Genomic DNA, 16,604 nt, shown 5'->3' with positions numbered 1-16,604 from the left:
TTCAGGAAAAAAATAAAGTACTTATTTTTTAGTACTTATACTTTAACCTATAATTAATAACTCACAAATACTATTTAGAAATGCCCCTAAAATGATTTTCTGTTAAATAATAGCAGAGAATTTCATTGAAGACTTATAACTTAGAATCAGAATATGAAAGAAAAAATATTTTGTTAAATGATCTGATAGATTAAAAATACTGACTACATCTGAGTTTTGGGGAAATAAACACACATTTAGGATTTATGTAGATATGGCTCAACATTTAAGTGGCTAGACCTGGTAATATCAAGTTGGAACTTCTCATGTGCTGTTTGGAGAATAATGGTTTAATCTCTGCCTTTTCTTTTCTCTAATGAGAAAAAGCAAGATTTAGATGGCAGTAAGGATAGAATCCATCATTATTATAGTCTTCTTCTTCTCCAGGAAAAAATAAAGAAAAAAAATTAGAAAATATATTTCAACATAAGCTAACACTTTTTTTAAAATTACAAACCATTTTGAAAAAAAATAATGTAATAATGTTTTAGATTCCTCCATCTTTGAATAAACACTGAATGCTTTGTAATATTCCACCTGCTAATCTTGAGACAATCAATAAAACTTTCCTCACAATCAAAACTGAATTGTAGATTTTCAGTTATGATTTTCTTTGAGGCTTCCAGATTTAGGACAATGTTGAGTGATACTACTGGCAACACTCTTCCTTCTTGGTCTCCATGGTGATGTGCTATCCATCTGTCCATAATTTTACCAATGTCTTTGAACATTCTTTATCTCTTTCACTAATTAATGAAGCCCAAGAGATATGGAGCTACTCATGTCTAGTAATCCTTGCTTCCACTTCTTTTCTGCCAATATATTTATCTATAATCCTTAACTCAAATGGTAGTAAAAATGTCACTAATTTCTTAACTTTATTTCCTGGAATTCCACTGCATCTGGAAATATTTATGTAGTAGCAATTATAATGCAGTTATTAATGTAATACTGTTTTATATATTTTTATCTCCAGAACCTAGTATACTAGTAATGATTGTCATATGAAAATGTTTGTTGAAGGGATGAGTGCATAGATGAGTGAATTAAATAGCTTAGCTTGCTCTGAGGCCCATATGACCTCATCAGTAGGCTCTATTAAGCTCTGATTTTCAGATGTGTATTGGCGGATGGAGAATGAGAGATGGGCAAGTGTGATCATTCCACCATTTTCTCCCCTAGTTTCCTTCTATTAGGGTTTCTCTGGTCTGAAGGTGTCCTTCACAGAATCCCAGCCTCTTTCAGGGGGCCATTTTCATATAGCTGGGGTGGGTGATTATAGGTCATCTATACTTACTAATTGGCCTTGGACAGAGAAAAAGTAAACTTTCTTGTATCTTTATAACAGGAGGCAATGCTACAACTGGGAGCAAGACTCCCACTGAAGTTAGGCTCCTTGATGATTACATGTAGAAAGAATGGCTCTCAGGTCCTTCAGAAAGGCTGTCCTGTGATATAAAACTGGAAAGAGAATTTTAAAATGATTTACACGTTAAAAAAGCCAAGAAAGAATTCGCAATTACTAAGGTAAAATGCTCTAAAAAAAGGGAGCTAATGGACCTCTGTGGTTAGGCCATGTGGATTTTGTTAAGGCCTATGCAAGAACTAGATTAGGCACACAGAGGCAGGAAGCAGCTTATTTAAAGTTTAGTCAGATTTTAAGGCCTTTTTGCTGAGTATAATTTATAAGGAAAGGACAAAGGACCCCTTAGAGGGGATGGCTCATACAAATGCCATGTAAAGCAAATAAAGGAAGCTCAGTAACTCTGAAGCATATATATATATATATATATATATATATATATATATATATATATATATGCCTAAGCGACTGTTCAACCGGCTATTATGACCCACACTGACCACCAGGGAATAGGCGCTCAATGCATAGGCATGGAAACATGGAACAGACTGATGATTCTCAGAGGGAAGAGGAGTAGGGGAGGGTGGGAAGAGATTAACCAAAGATCTTATATGCATACTAAAGTCCAGGAGCATGGATTCATGAACTGGTGGGATCCCTCAGCCTGGCCTGCAGTGATCAGGCCGAATCTGTGAATGGGGCCTCCAACATCCCCCAAGGGGTCCTGGATTGTGAGAGGGTGCAGGGCAGGCTGAGGGCCTCTAGTATAATATGAAAGCAAATATTTTTAGAGATAAGAGCTGTTAGAACATGAAGAGTCTTACACGTACATTGAAATATGATTTGGTTCAGGTAATCAAGTAGTAATGGGAAAACTACTGGAGTCACAAATGTATGACACAGAAGCAAAACCAGAAAAAGAAAGATAACTGAGTTTAAGAACAGCATTTCATTAATAAACGTGTGATTAACAATGCCAAAGGGGACAGCTTAGAGACAATTTATGGATGTAGCAGTTAGAGGTCTAGCCATGGACCTTAAGACAGAATCTTAATAAAGTAGTAGAGAAAGGAATCATATGTAAAGAACTGAGGAAGCCGAAACCGGTTTGGCTCAGTGGATAGAGCGTCAGCCTGCGGACTGAAAGGTCCCAGGTTCGATTCCGGTCAAGGGCATGTACCTTGGTTGCGGGCACATCCCCAGTAGGAGATGTGCAGGAGGCAGCTGATTGATGTTTCTCTCTCATCGATGTTTCTAACTCTCTATCTCTCTCCCTTCCTCTCTGTAAAAAATCAATAAAATATATTAAAAAAAAAAAAAAGAACTGAGGAAGTAGTGAATGAAACTTGAAATATAAAGCCTGGTCATTTTATAAAACTTTCAATAAATCTGGCAGTAAAGAGGTAAAACTTTGTGATTCTTCATATTGATCAAAGTTTTTAGAAATATGTATTGATACAGATTAGGATAGCTACAATGGCTTGAATACTTGGGATTTTTCCTCTGTTTATTCTATCTACCTGGTTGACCCAAAATTTGCTTGGTGGATAAAGGCAAACCTCTCATTAGGCATATATTCACTTCACACATTTTTATTTTATTCTCATTCTTAACCGTCTGGGCTACCCATCTCTAGAACCATTTGTTCTATCTCTTGCTACTTGGCCTGCCTCATAACACTGGCTTCACTGGTCGTATTTTCAACATCTGTTCAGGTATCTCTGAAGTGATTAGGAACTTCCCAATAAACACACTAACTCAACCTATCCAAAGGCAGAGATCTATATATTATTCAAAGTGGCAGCATTGATAAAGGCTACAGACAATATGAAAATATTACTCCCATAAAACTACACTCGCTGTGCAACTAAGTATTCTAACACCTTGATTGGAATGGTGATTGACAGGTAAAAAGATCAAATTGGAGGCACAATTAATATATTGAGCAGTGGATATTAAAAAGTTAGTGGGTCTAGCAATTCCTCAAAGAGTCAAACATGGAGTTACCATAAGAAAGAAATTCCATGAATGATAAAACAGTATTATTCACCTTTCCATGTTGGCAAGGGTCTGGGGAAACCAGTAGGCACTCTCCAAATAATAGTAGAAAGAATGTAAATTCCTGCAACCTCTCTGGGGCCAATGACCATACATTTAATCACTCTCTACTGCCCTGCTAGCCAAGTTTTGTGACTTTCTTCTATAATCATATGTCCACAGTTTGGCAAATATTGTCTAAGAACACTCATTGCAATATTGAAATAGCAGAAAACCATAAAGAGCTTAAATATTCATGAATAAGTGACCAGTTAAATTAATGAAGGTACATCAAGCAATGGAATAGCATGCAGCTGTTAAAAAGAATGAGGGAGAACTATTTGCATTGGACTCTATCTTTAGCGTTCAAACAAACAATATCTACACTAATAAAAGAGAAACATGGTAATTAGCATATGACCGCTACCCTTCCCATTGGTTAATCAGCATATCCTTATGCAAATTAACTGTCAGCCAAGATGGCGGCTGGCAGCCATGCACTGAAGCGAGCAGGGAGGCTTGCTTGCTCCAGTGACTGCGGACTCCAACATTCCCCGCCTGCTGCTGCCGGCCTCTCAGCTGCAGCTCTAAGCAACTATGTACTATGTTGAAAATAAGAAGCTAAACAAAACCCCAGAAACCGGCTTTCATTCAGCTGGGCTTCAGCCAGCCGGACCGCAACATTGTATCGATGTTTTCAGCAGCGAGGCCTCAGAGCTAAAGCTGGCCCAGAATTAAAAAAAAGAAAAGAAAAAAAAGAGCAGTTGGGAGCTTCAGTCACCCGCTTCTAAAAAACAGCCCTCAGCCCCTCACCCAGACTGGCTAGGCACCCCAGTGGGGACCCCCACCCTGATCCAGGACAAATTGGAGGCACAATTAATATATTAAGCAGTGGATATTAAAAAGTTAGTGGGTCTAGCAATTCCTCAAAGAGTCAAACATGGAGTTACCATAAGAAAGAAATTCCATGAATGATAAAACAGTATTATTCACCTTTCCATGTTGGCAAGGGTCTGGAGAAACCAGTAGGCACTCTCCAAATAATAGTAGAGTGCCAGCCCCCACCCATGCACCAGGCCTCTATCCTATATAGTAAAAGGATAATATGCCTCTCGGCACAGGGATCCGCGGAACAGCGAGGCTCCTGGCACCAGGATCAGCGTGACAGGGGGCAGCGCCCAAACCCCCTGATCAGCCCTGCTCTGTGCCTGATAGGGGGGAGCTCCCCAATCCCCTGATTGCCCTGCGGCTCTGTGTGTGACAGGGTGGGGCGCCCCAACCCCCAACCCCCACGGGCCCTGCTCTGTGTGTGACAGGGTAGAGCCATAACCTCTCCATCGGCCCTGACCTGAATGTGACAGTGGCAGCACCCCAACCCCCTGATTGGCCTTGCTCCGTGGGTGATAGAAGGTGGTGCCCCAACCCCCCTCCACGGGCCTTGCTCTGTGTGTGACAGGGTAGAGCCATAACCTCCCCATTGGCCCTGCCCTGAGTATGACAGGGTGCAGCGCCCCAACCCCCTGATCGGCCTGCTCTGGGTGTGGCAGGGGGCGGTGCCCCAGCTCCCCTATCGGCCCTACTCTGTGAGTGACAGGGGGGAGCTCCTCAACACCCTGATCGGCCCTGCTCTGTGCGTGACAGGGTATGGAGCCCCAACCCCCCGGATTGGCCCTGCTCTGTGAGTGACAGAGGGCAAGGCCCCAACCCCCTGATCGGCCCTGCTCTGTGCGTGACAGGGGGTGGCGCCGCAACCTCCCCATCGACCCGGCCTTGAGTGTGACAGGGGGCGGTGCCCCAACCCCCCAATCGGCCCTGCTCTCAGCCTGACCAGGGGCTGCACCTAGGGATTGGGCCTGCCCTCTGCCACCCGGGAGCAGGCCTAAGCCAGCAGGTCGTTATCTCCCGAGGGGTCCCAGACTGCGAGAGGGCACAGGCCTGGCTGGGGGACACCCCCCCCCCCCCCGAGTGCACAAATTTTTGTGCACCGGGCCTCTAATATATATATATATATATATATGTAATGTGCTTGTATATTATAGAAAATTAAGGAATGAATTTCTAAGAGTCTATTAATGATGATAATGGCTAGGGACAAGATTAAGGTGGGACAAGGACAGAGGAATACTTTTCACTTTTTACGTTACTCTATTGTTTGACTTTTAAAAATATCCATGCATTTGTATCTAAAAAATAGAAAGAAAAAGATGCTGAAAAAGTTATTTGAAAATAAAATACATGTATTTTGTATCTTAAAAAAAGACTTAACAATTCCATTCCTAACTATAGATAAGCAAAATGAAAATGTATGTTCTTACAAAAATTTGCAGGTGAATGTTCATAGCAGCATTATTCATCACAGCCCAAAAGCAAAAAGAAATAAAAATAAAAAAATAAAAAAAATACCCAATTGTGTATCAACTGATGAATACATTTAAAAAAATATGGTATATTCATACAATGGATTAATATGCAGCTGTGAAAGGAAATTAAGTACTCATAGATGTTACAACATGGATAAACCTTGAAAATTTATGCTAATTGGCACAAGTCAGACATAAAAGTCACAAATTGTATGATTCCATTTATATGAAATGTCCAGAATAGGCAAATCCATAGAGACAGAAGGAAGTAGATTAGTGGTTGGCTAGGCATGGTGGGTTGGGGGTGGAGACGAGTGGGGTATGATTACTAATGGATACGGTGTTTTCCTGTAGGATGATACAAATACTTGAAACTTAGATTGTGGTGATGATTGGCCACATCTAGGAATATAGTAAAACCATTAAATTTTTCACTTTAAATGGGAATAAAAAATAAATTTAGTGGGACAAGGGACTAGATTGATGGGGGGGGGGGTAGGAGGGAAGAAACAAAGCAGGTAGGTGGGAATTACAGGGAAATGAAATCGGTGGTAATGCAGGTGAATGCCTCAGACATGCCAGGGCCTTTGATCTGCCACTGCTTTTCTGGGAGCCTCAAGGGGAAACGTATAAATGAGGAATGTGTTGATCACAGAGTCACTAAAATAAGTCATGACCTGTTTGTCTTCAGGATGTATTCTCTATTCATTGCAGATCTATGTTAGAGAAAAGCATTAGAGTCTACTTGTCTATAAAATATTATTTTAGGAGTTTAATTTCAGAAAGCTACTTTTTTTCTAGTTTCGCATATTGTTTTACAGTTTATTTTTAAGGAATCGTATGATATGATGATTACATGTATAATGTTACTTTATTCCAAATCGATTTTATTAAATATGCTGACAGGTTGTGAACTTGTTTATAATCTTCCGCAGTCTCTATTAGAAGAACAAAAAGGACAGACCTTTGAAAGTGTGTTATTGATTCCTTTGCCACCCAAATAATGTTGAAACATATAGCGATTTCTTTTTCTATATCTGACCTCAGGAACCACAGCCACAATAGCCAGCACCCAGCTGTGCTCCTCTTCTGCAGGCTCTGAATTGCACACTCATGCATGTTACCTTTCCCCTCTTTCATTATGTGTCTCACAGTGTGTAATTTTTCTAAAACAAGCCCTTTAATTACACGGTGCCAAAAGTGTCACCTACTGTGAAATGATTCCTGTGCTCCAAACAGAGTCTCTGTGGGTCCTGCAAGGTTCTGAAGTTTCCATTACGTGCACAAACCCTGAGAGCAGCTGTTAACAAATCTGTTGGTGGTTCTGTGTAAAAAGGAGCCAGGCTGTGCTCCTGCTGTACTTTTGGTCAGAGGGAGCAATTTGCATTTTCAAAGGCTTCATGGGCAAGAGGAAAGGCAGCATAGATGTAATAATAGCTTCACCTGAAACATTTGGACCAATATATCACTAATATTGAAAACTTGATTAAGTTATGAGCAGTGATAAGAAAGACATTTACCTTGGGAGGAGAGTAATAGTAAAACTATTAATCAATTGAGAAGGAATGCATTGTTCTTAAGTATTATCAAAAGAAATGCAAGATTTAATATTTCATTGAATTGTTTAACATGAATCTAATTTGATAAAAATCAAGTAGAATAAAACAAATTTGGGTGGTAATTTGGATCAATTATATCTTTAAGAAGTCTTTTAAAATATTGGAATTTTCTGTTTTCTTATAATATCATAAAACCTTATCTATGCTGACCCTATTTATTACATATAATTTTAAGTTATAATAAATTATATATAAATATAGATTCTATAACTTTTCTTCTTTACTAAAAACTCAATTTCATTTCATAGTTATATTGAATTATATTCCAAGAAATTTTAAGACATTATAATGGATTAATAGACAATATTATCTTCAAATCCATGAATATAGTGTATATTCCTAGTTAGTTTTTAATTTCTCCCAAACATATTTTGTAGGTTTTATGTATTGTGTTGTTTTCAGAGATCTTATACAACTTTATGTAGTTTTGTTCCTAGGTATTTAATGTCTTTATACTTTTGTAATTAGTATTGTTTTAAAATGCTTATTTTTAATTTATTGCTGGTATTTCTGATGTCTTCAATATGTGTTTTCTTTTTGACCATTCATGTAAGATATTAATTGATTTTATTGTAGTTCATAAAGATTCAACTTTAAAATTTGTGGATTTCTCCATTTTATGTTTATTTCCTACTTCTTGACATTTTTACTCCTTTCTCTGTTTAGTTTCAAACTTCTACATTTATTATGTTTTATTTTTTCGCATTTTAAAAATGCATATTTATAAAGTTTTTAGCCTTCTTTCTTATGTTTATTTAATTGTACAATTCTATAAGTTTCCTCTTTCAGATTGAGATACTGATCTGCACTTCTTATGCTTTGGGATATAAGAGAACACTATTTTTGTTTTGTAGATGAGACTTTTATAGATATCACTCAATTATAGTATTTTATATATAAAAGAAGCTCTTTAAATGTCTTGGAAGACCAAAATAATAACATGGCATTTGAAAATCAGTTCTAGAGTATATCAGAGTACTTAAATTCTACCTAGTACAACACAATACTCAGATTAGATGAGAAAGACAAAGGTGTATTTTTATCATGTTAATAAGATTTGCACAGCCTTGTGAAGAAAGAAATGGGTTTTAAAAACACTATTTATAATACTTACATATATATATTTATTTAAAATATCACTTGTGAATTATATGAATATATTTAAAATATCCTAATTTTCCAATGATGAGTAAATTAAGGTAATTGAAAAAATATTAGATTTAAGTGTTAAGATAAGATTAATAATATATTGCAATTATTGGAAGTTGCTCAAATAAATAATTAACAGATGGTGAACTGTGAATCCACCATGCAAACTCTGTACTAAACAGACACTTTGCATATGAAATCTTATTTAATTCTGTAAGTGTCTTATGAGATGAGTACTTTATCATTCTCATTGGAGAAATGTGAATTTCTGACTCTCCCAAGAATAATACAGAGAAAATAAATGGAGCAATTGAGAATTTAATGCAGTTCTATCTGTTCTGGGAACACAGCATCTACCAACTCAGCTAAAATTTTCTTAAGATCAAGAACACTATATATTCATCTTAGAGTATAAGCATTTACTTTACTATAATCTTCATCTTGCCCTTTTTAGAATTTTTATTTGCAGACAATAGTAATACAGGCTTCTTAATATGGAAACTGAATTTGTTTTTAAATCATAGTGGAGCCTGAACATAAGAGGCTGTAAATTATTAGATCAAACCATCAGGGGAAAACAAAAGTTAGGTTTTATGAGGTTATTCTTGTGGTAGGAGCTGAATAAATCTTGATTTTCAAGGTTTTGTTTCCATACCAAAAGTTTGGCACTAAATTCATACTCTATAAGAAATATTTTTTCTTTTCATTCTTTAAATTATGGGCTTTTATTTATCTTCAGGTAAATATGCAGTCTTAAACATCTTTTAATAATAGAATATATCTAACTAACATGCAGTGGAACAACCTTTAGTATTCTTGTCATTTTTTTTCTGTCTTCTTCTTGGAACCAAATGCAATTCTTTCTTCACTGCTAAACCACACCAATACTTTATATAACCAAATGTATTGCTTTCGATTCTAAGCAATACTTTAAAAGACTTTTAATTTAACCACTACTTACAAATCATTGGTATTGGTATTTAGGTCAATACCAAATCACTTCCTGTCAATAAACTGATGAAAACATTTGTACTACTATGTTTGCTGTGCTGGAAAGCATATTACATAGAGTGATTTTGTATATGACTTCCAGCAACTATGACAGGGTAACAGGGAGTGGGAGGCCTTCATATGTCAGTTTCACCTGAATAAACGAGAAAGGACTTAATTGACTATACTTATTAGCATTTAAAAATTGTTGGGTAGTAGAGGTTTCAGATACTTCTTTTTCATAAGAAATTACTTTACATGACTACTCTCAATTATTTCTATCATAGATCCTCCATTTTACATTGGCATAGCTTTTTCATCCACATAATTATCTTCTTAAAAAAAACACAAAAGTTTGGGGATTCACTGGGGTTGGAGGAAGATATAAGTGCTTCGAGTTGGAGCTGAATAATTTGTCACAACTTTTTTTAGGATTTGTGTTGGTTGGTTTCCCTATGAAAACATGCTGAAAACTGGATTTTAAACCAGGAAGTTTAATAAATGGTGCACCCAGGTTAGGAAAGGGGAGCTGGACTGGACAGTGACAACAGAGGCCTCATCTCTCATTCAGGGGGCTACAGAGCTGTAACACCCTTCAGATTTGTCACTTTTGACAGCAGGGCGTCTGGGCCTTTTGAAACCTCCAGATGAGCAATCTTAGGATGCTGGCTGCCCAGAGAGGGCATGGCTGAGGCAGCTTCCTTTTGCTGCAGAAAATTCCTGGGGAGCAACGGTGCTGTGAGCTGTCAGATAAGGCCTCAGTTCCAAAGTGTTCTGAGCAGCACACCTCAGTGTCTACCAGCCTTCAAAGGGCATGTTTGAAGTCAATATACCGACATATATCTAATTTTACATCTTATGTTGTGAATGGTTTTTCTGTTTTTTAAGTCTCAAACTTCCCTCTGAGTTTTTTCTCAGTTTTAGTACTTGTTATTTATTCTCAAAACACACAAAAAGTATTCTCATTGTTCTCAAATGAGAGTCTACACAAAAGTGAAGAAAAACAGAGCACTGTATAAAGAACACAATCAAATGCATTTAAATTAATATAAGAAGAATTCCAATGTTAAATATTGAAAATCCTTCAAATACAACCTGAAAGTGATAAATGATGTTTGCTCATAAGATCTTCACATTTTTTTCAGTGTCTGTCTCTATTAGTTAGTATATCTTTTGCCATGATCTTAAGCAAAAAGTCATTAGAATAATGGGGACCCTACCTGTGCATGAATTTCATGCACCAGGCCTCTAGTCTAGAATATTAATTTTCCCAACTTATGATTATATATTATTGAGAAGTGTTCATACAGTGAAATTTTCTTTCATGTAAATTTGACAGTGGTTCTTTTTAGAACTAGGAAAATATTAAATAAATTGGAAACAAATTTCAGGAATTAACAGAAAAAGCTTAGTCTTCTCCATTTGAGTAACACTTTAAAGGAACTGATTCTGGACGAAATTACAACCACCACTCTCAGAAAGATATTGCATTGGTTTTAAGTTTTTTCTAGTGCCTTATGCCTAGGTCCTGACCTCAAATAACCTTTACTTAGGCTGGGTTCTTTCGTTCATTTCTTGTTTGCTTAGTTGTATAATATTAGTCTGTAATATCTTCTTCTTCTTGTTTTTTTGTTTGTTTGTTTGTTTGTTTTTTTTTACTGTTAGGTGTCTATAACCTTTTTCTTTAAATTTCTTTATTGATTAAGGTATTACCTAGGTGTCCTTATCCCATTACCCCTCATCCCCCCACTTCTTTTCCCCCTCCTTATTGTTGCTCACTTGCTTGTTTCCCTTATCTTTTTTAAAGTATAAATTTATAAATTTCATGGAGGAAGGGAGAGGGAGAGAGAGAGATAGAAATGATGAGAGAGAAAAATTGATTGACTGCCTCCAGCACTGGGGATGGAGCCCACAACCCGGGCATGTGCCCTGACAGGGAATGGAACTATGACCTCCTGGTTCATAGGTCTACCACAACCACTGAGCCATGCTAGCTGGACTGCTTCCCTTATCTTAAGAAACTTATTTCCACTTGGATGTGGCTATATTTATGCTTTGATCCCTTCTTCTGTCCTTTAAATTCCCATCAGCCTTGACCTGATACCTCTCAAGTCCCAGCTAGACAAAATCTGTAGATTGTTTTCAGTGAAGAGTATTTGAGTTGTTGGGTGAATTGAGATTTAAAAAAATAAAAAGAATTGAGGATGTTTGGATCTGCTCAGGGTAATTAGATTAAGACTGAATTGATTATATTTCAAATGAGTTTGCAGAAATAAATCAAGCCAAATTTCCTATATGTTGTATATTTTTGGTTTTATTATTCTTTTAGTTATATAGTGCAAAATAATAAAAATATAGTTATCTTGTAACTATAGCTTTAGTATTTTTGTTCTTCTAGAATGGATATTTATATTTAGCACAATATCACAGAATATATGAAATGTATTCTCAAGATATGTATCCTGAGAAGGCCAATTTAAAAATAAATAAAAAGGATATTTGGCCAAAAACACTTGGAGCTTTGTTTCATACTAGATTCTCTTGTCAGGGTGTTTACAATAAATATTTTTATATTAATATCCTGTAATTTAAATATATACAGGGCTGGGCAAAAGTAGGTTTACAGTTGTTCCTATGGAAAATAATGCAATAATTAATAAATAATAGAAAAATAAACTGTTTCATATACTCACAACTATAAACCTTCTTTTGCCCACCCTATATTTGTCTAAACTGTTATCTCTCAAACTTATTTGGAAGATATTAGAAAGGAATCACACTATTCTTTTTTTTTATGTGTGTGTATAATGGTTATCATACCATTCTATATAATACACGCCAGGACAATTATCACTAGATCTATATTCCTTTTTTATCACTCATTCTAGAAACGAGTAGAAGTTGCCTCTGTGTACTATGTTACAAGAACTTTGTTCATTTTATTCACATTGCTCAGTACTCAATTTCCAGCTGAGCGACTACCAATTTTGTTGAGCTCAACAGCTTGGTAATAGTAGAAAGAGCATTTGTGTTGGACCCAAATAAAGATAGATTATTTCTTGATTTTTCTACTCACTATCTTTGCAGTCTTGGGCAACTTCATTAAACTTTCTGAGTCACAGATTTCTCATCTGGAAAATAACCTTAATCGAGTTACCTTCTTGCCCCGCAGAGAATTAAATGAGATAAGATATATTAAGTACACAACACATTTCCAGGAACATGGCATTCAGTAAATGCTAGCGGTTGCTGAGGGCTGTTTCTGAGAAGTCATTGCTCTGTATAGTATTTATTTAAAATTCTTTCTGAGCACATTAGGAATTCAAAATCATAGATTCAAATTTGAGGGAAGGAACATATGCTTTTTAAATGTTATTTTGTGGTAGGATAATAGATTTACCTAAAGTATTAGTCAACATTTAACTTAAAGTTCCCAGTTAAAAATGAGAGTACCTACTTTAGAGAATACTATTTAATATAATTTTGTGTTGATAAAGATACATCAGTATCCCTTTTTATCTAAATATGACTCAAGAAATACATGAGAGAAAGCTTATTTAAACTTCCAGGATATTTATTTTTCAAGTTAAATAGCCTCATTAAGAACCTTTTCACTTGTCACAAATATTTTTGAGTTCCAGGTTATGGCCAATTCATGTTATATATGTTTAAGAACCAAAAATAAGTAATATTTGCATTTATAGGACAATATTTTGGTTAAACTTTATAAATCTATGATTATTGGATTTGTACAGAGGTTAATTCATTAAATATCCTTGGGGAACAAAGCTACTTCAGTTAATTCCACATCTGATTGCTATTTTTAGCCTAATATTTTGCTTATTGAGTGTTTTTTGTTAACACTTGAAAAAAATTGTTTTATCTTTATATTGAAAAAGACATCAAAGGTAATTAGTAAATCACAATATCTCTTAAATGATAGCCAATTATACAATACTAGAGGTCCGGTGCACCGATTCATGCTCCAGTGGGATCCCTTGGCCTGGCCTGTGGATATCCCTTGAGGGGTACCGGATTGCAAGAGGGCACAGGCCAGGCCGAGGGACCCCACCGGTGCACTACCGGGCCTGGGGAGGGACAGCGGGAGTGCTCCAGGGTGTGTCCAGCCCATCTCACTCAGTCCCGATTGGCTGGACCCCAACAGCATGCTAACCTACCAGTTGGAGCATCTGCCCCCTGGTGGTCAGTGCGTATCATAGCTATTGGTCAAACAGTCGAACAGTTGCTTAGGCTTTTATATATATACTAAAGGCATGGTGCATGAAATTTGAGCACTTGGGGGGGGTGTCCCTCAGCCTGGCCTGTGCCCTCTCACAGTGCAGGAGCCCTGCAATCAATCACCCCAAAAAGGTGGGCCCCGCCCACCCATCTGGGGCTCATCGATGGATTGCCCCAAAGAGGTAGGCCAGAGCCAGGGATCCCGCCTCCATGGTGCCTGCGAGTGGGGCCATGAGAAGCCCACCTCTGCTGGGCATGTAGCCATCTTGTGACTGAGTGAGGGCATCACGTGTGAGGGCATGATGACTACTTAGCTTTTTATTAGTAAGGATAGATAATGTGAGATAATTTTAAGATAATTTAATACTGACATTTCTAAAAGTGATGCCTTATCATTGTTAAAATCTTATTAAAATTCTTCTTTTAAACTTCTTAGGCTTCTATTTATTAACTTCTCATTTTCAGAAAATGATACAGATAATACATGACACTAATTTTGTCAGTTGCTTAAATGTACTGGTTTGTTGTTGCTGCTGTTAACCCTCAGCCCAGCCCCCAACCCTCACCCCTCTGACAACTGTCAGTCTGTTCTTTGTATCCATGGATCTGTCTCCATTTTGTTAGTTTATTTTGTTCATTAGATTCCACATATAAAGGAAATCATATGATACTTGTCTTTCTCTGACTGACTTATTTCACTTAGCATAATTCTCTCCAGGTCCATCCATGCTGTCACAAAAGTTAAGATCTCCTTTTTTACAGCTGAGTGTTATTCCATTATACAAATGTACCATAGCTTTTTTTTTCTCCATTCATCTACTGATGGACACTTGGGTTTCTTCCAAATCTTGTCTATTGTAAATAATGCTGAAATGAACATAGGGGTGCATAGATTCTTTAGAATCAGTATTTTGGGTTTCTTTGGGTATATTCCCAGAAGTGGAATTGCTGAGTAATAAAGCAATTCCATTTTTAATTTTTGAGGTATCTCCAAGCTTTCCACAGTGTGCATTTCCACCAAGAGTGCACAAGGGTTCCCTTTTCTTCACATCTTTGCTAACACTTGTTGCTTATTGATTTGTTGATGATATCCATTATGACAGGTGTGAGGTGATATCTAATTGTGGTTTTAATTTGCATTTCTCTGATGATTAGTGATGTTGAGCATTTTTTCATATGTCTATTTGCCATCTGTATGCCCTCTTTAGAGAAGTGTCTTTCCAGGAACTTATAAAACTCAACACCAAAAACACAAACAATCCAATTAAGAAATGGGCAATCCACCTTTCCCTTTTTAAATTGAAGTTCCTGCTCCTTCTCTGAAACTTATAAAAATAAGGAAATTCAAGCAAAAGTGACTTATTCAAAACAATTTTTTAGTAAACGATGAAAGTAGAACTTAAACCAAATTTCATTTTATACCATATGAAGAGGATAAGTCTTCTCAATCATAGGTACAAGTTCTTAATATAACAGCTAGATACCTTTTCCCTTAGCTATGTAGTTTGTGATTTTAGCAACATAGAAATAAATCTAAGTTTCTGGATCACTCAAGGCCATGCAAATGTTAGATTCTGCATTAATTCAGTAAAGATGACACAAAGTATCTAAAACCTAAAAGAAAAAAGTGCTTAACGTAAATTTGACTATAGAATCACTGACAACTAGGAAATAGAATAAACACATAAACATAAGTCATTAGAATAATTCTTCCAAAGATTAGAAAACACACATTGTGTGCCTACAAACACTAAATGTTTACCTGGTATAATATTTTAGACATGTAAGCTATATAAACCCAAAACAAACAAACAAACAAACAAAAAACACACAAAAAAACAAACAGCCTAAGTTAAAATACAACATATTTTGTGTGATTGTGCACCTGTGCTTATATTTGCTAATAGGTTACTTGAAATATTAATCTCATTTTGCTTAATGGTTATAAATTCGGTGTATTTGTTAAAGACTAAACCTAGTGACAATGGGAGCAGTGATAGTTTCAATGACATTGGAAAATTTGATAGATTTTATGAGGTAAATGCAAGTTTTATGGAGTACTTCCTTTTGAGGCCACTTTTAAGGTTTTCTTTGCTGGAACACGTAATTAGTTAAGAATTCAAGCCAGCACGTCGCCCTTGGGTATATTGCATATGTTGTAATTGGCTCTTCGCTGACTTTATTGAACAAGTTTATAAAGTTGTTACCGTATATTTTCTTTGCCAAAAGAGAAAATAAATAATGCTTCTGTAGTGTTATTTTAAGGACATTTTAAAGTTACTACCATCCCTAATGGGAAAGCTTTTTTCAATGCAAAAGTGGCATCATTGACATAAGGCTAAAAATACCAAGTGAAAAGAAAAAAAAAGATGACTTTGTGAAACATTTTAAAACATAAAACATGTATTTTTGGAAGTAGCTTTATAAAAGTTTACTCTGTAGGAAAATGACCATATGGTAGGAAGATGAAGGGATATAATTAACAAGCATCATAAATTATTATGATATAGAAGCAAGATGCATAAATCAAGGATATATCACCTTCTAACTCAAGTCAAACTTCAAAATTATAACACAAGTCAGACATAAATTATTATTATAAACTCACTTAAAAGAGTAAAGAAGGTAAAGTTGTTTTTTTTTCTTTTTCTTTTTATGTTGGTTACCACAAAGGAACTTTTTTGAGCTTTCTTCTCTGTACGTAAAAGTAGGTGAGTTATATATTGCATGGGTAGGTACAATGGCTTTGAACTGGGAAGAGAAGCCAAGTCCAGGCAAGTCAACAGTGTTTCAAAAGCAATGGAAAAT

Source organism: Myotis yumanensis, unplaced genomic scaffold (assembly GCF_028538775.1).
Source record: "Myotis yumanensis isolate MYYU_CA2020_CCGP unplaced genomic scaffold, mMyoYum1.0.hap1 SCAF_8, whole genome shotgun sequence".
NCBI classification, from domain to species: Eukaryota; Metazoa; Chordata; class Mammalia; order Chiroptera; family Vespertilionidae; genus Myotis; species Myotis yumanensis.
This window is presented reverse-complemented; position numbering follows the sequence as displayed.